This window comes from Schistocerca serialis, chromosome 3 (genome assembly GCF_023864345.2).
Source record: "Schistocerca serialis cubense isolate TAMUIC-IGC-003099 chromosome 3, iqSchSeri2.2, whole genome shotgun sequence".
NCBI lineage: Eukaryota > Metazoa > Arthropoda > Insecta > Orthoptera > Acrididae > Schistocerca > Schistocerca serialis.
Window position 1 is genome coordinate 312,636,167 of NC_064640.1, and position 2,509 is coordinate 312,638,675.

Here is a 2,509-nt window from a genome sequence, read left to right on the forward strand (position 1 = left end):
CCTACCTTCCAAACTTTACAGAAGCTCTCCTGCGAACCATGCAGAACTAGCACTCCTGAAAGAAAGGATATTGCGGAGACATGGCTTAGCCACAGCATGGGGGATGTTTCCAGAATGTGATTTTCACTCTGCAGCGGAGTGTGCGCTGATATGAAACTTCCTGGCAGATTAAAACTGTGTGCCCGACCGAGACTCAAACTCGGGACCTTTGCCTTTCGCGGGCAAGTGCTCTACCAACTGAGCTACCGAAGCACGACTCACGACCGGTACTCACAGCTTTACTTCTGCCAGTACCTCGTCTCCTACCTTCCAAACTTTACAGAAGCTCTCCTGCGAACCATGCAGAACTAGCACTCCTGAAAGAAAGGCTATTGCGGAGACATGGCTAGTTCTGCATGGTGCGCAGGAGAGCTTCTGTAAAGTTTGGAAGGTAGGAGACGAGGTACTGGCTGAAGTAAAGCTGTGAGTACCGGTCGTGAGTCGTGCTTCGGTAGCTCAGTTGGTAGAGCACTTGCCCGCGAAAGGCAAAGGTCCCGAGTTCGAGTCTCGGTCGGGCACACAGTTTTAATCTGCCAGGAAGTTTCATATCAGCGCACACTCCGCTGCAGAGTGAAAATGTCATTCTGGAAACATCCCCCAGGCTGTGGCTAAGCCATGTCTCCGCAATATCCTTTCTTTCAGGAGTGCTAGTTCTGAATGGTTCGCAGGAGAGATTCTGTAAAGTTTGGAAGGTAGGAGACGAGGTACTGGCAGAAGTAAAGCTGTGAGTACCGGTCGTGAGTCGTGCTTCGGTAGCTCAGTTGGTAGAGCACTTGCCCGCCAAAGGCAAAGGTCCCGAGTTCGAGTCTCGGTCGGGCACACAGTTTTAATCTGCCAGGAAGTTTCAATTTCTATAGGTGTTTGTCTGTAGTGTAGCCTTGTGTGTATGTGTAACATGGAAGATAAGTAGTTCAGGTAAGGAGAGAATGGTAGCTTTTGAGATGCGATGCTACAGAAAAGTGCTGAACACTGGATGTGTATATCGAATAACTGATGATGTTGTGGTGTCACCGCCAGACACCACACTTGCTAGGTGGTAGCCTTTAAATCGCCCGCGGTCCGTTAGTATACGTCGGACCCGCGTGTAGCCACTATCAGTGATTGCAGACCGAGCGCCGCCACACGGCAGGTCTACAGAGACTTCCTAGCACTTGCCCTAGTTGTACAGCCGACTTTGCTAGCGATGGTTCACTGACAAATTACGCTCTCATTTGCCGAGACGATAGTTAGCATAGCCTTCAGCTACGTCATTTGCTACGACCTAGCAAGGCGCCATTACCAGTTACTATTGATGCTGTAAAACATGTACCGTCAAGAGCGATGTTCACCATTTATGGATTAAAGTTAAGTATTCCAACAGCTACGTCCTTTTTTGCTAAAGTCTAACTTCCTTGTCCTGTTTCAGACCTCACGCCAGCCTGCGTGAGCTAAAACGCGTGCCTTTCGGCTTCCTCTCATAGTGGGTTGGCTCTCTTGCCAATCCACAACAGATGTACTGAATCGAAAATGAAATTAGTGGCTCAGTGTGACTAAAAGAAGGAATCGGCTGATAGGACACATTCTGAGGCATTAAGATAACGCCAGTTTGTTAGCAATTCTACATCTATATCATTACTCTGCAATTCACATTTAAGTGTCTGGCGGAGGGTTCATCGAACCACAATCATACTATCTCTCTACCATTCCACTCCCGAACAGCGCGCGGGAAAAACGAACACCTAAGCCTTTCTGTTCGAGCTCTGATTTCTCTTATTTTATTTTGATGATCATTCCTACCTATGTAGGTAGGGCTCAACAAAATATTTTCGCGTTCGAAAGAGAAAGTTGGTGACTGAAATTTCGTAAATAGATCTCGCCGCGACGAAAAGCGTTTTTGCATTAATGACTTCCATCCCAACTCGCGTATCATATCTGCCACACTCTCTCCCCTATTACGTGATAATACAAAACGAGCTGCCCTTTTTTGCACCCTTTCGGTGTCCTCCGTCAATCCCACCTGGTAAGGATCCCACACCGCGCAGAAATATTCTAACAGAGGACGAACGAGTGTAGTGTAAGCTGTCTCTTTAGTGGACTTGTTGCATCTTCTAAGTGTCCTGCCAATGAAACGCAACCTTTGGCTCGCCTTCCCCACAATATTATCTATGTGGTCTTTCCAACTGAAATTGTTCGTAATTTTTACACCCAGGTACTTAGTTGAATTGGCAGCCTTGAGAATTGTACTACTGTATCGAGTAATCGAATTCCAACGGATTTCTTTTGGAACTCATGTGGGTCACCTCACACTTTTCGTTATTTAGCGTTAACTGCCACCTGCCACACCGTACAGCAATATTTTCTAAATCGCTTTGCAACTGATACTGGTCTTCGGATGACCTTACTAGACGGTAAATTACAGCATCATCTGCGAACAACCTAAGAGAACTGCTCAGATTGTCGCCCAGGTCATTTATATAGATCAGGAACAGCA

At 46.9% G+C, this 2,509-nt stretch overlaps 1 non-coding gene across 1 annotated transcript; it reads left to right on the top strand.

The window, feature by feature from the left end:
* Positions 1 to 784: 784 nt before the first annotated feature.
* On the top strand, positions 785 to 859 carry Trnaw-cca (transfer RNA tryptophan (anticodon CCA)). The gene has a single exon. It is a non-coding gene; the product is annotated as a tRNA-Trp (tRNA).
* Positions 860 to 2,509: the final 1,650 nt, after the last annotated feature.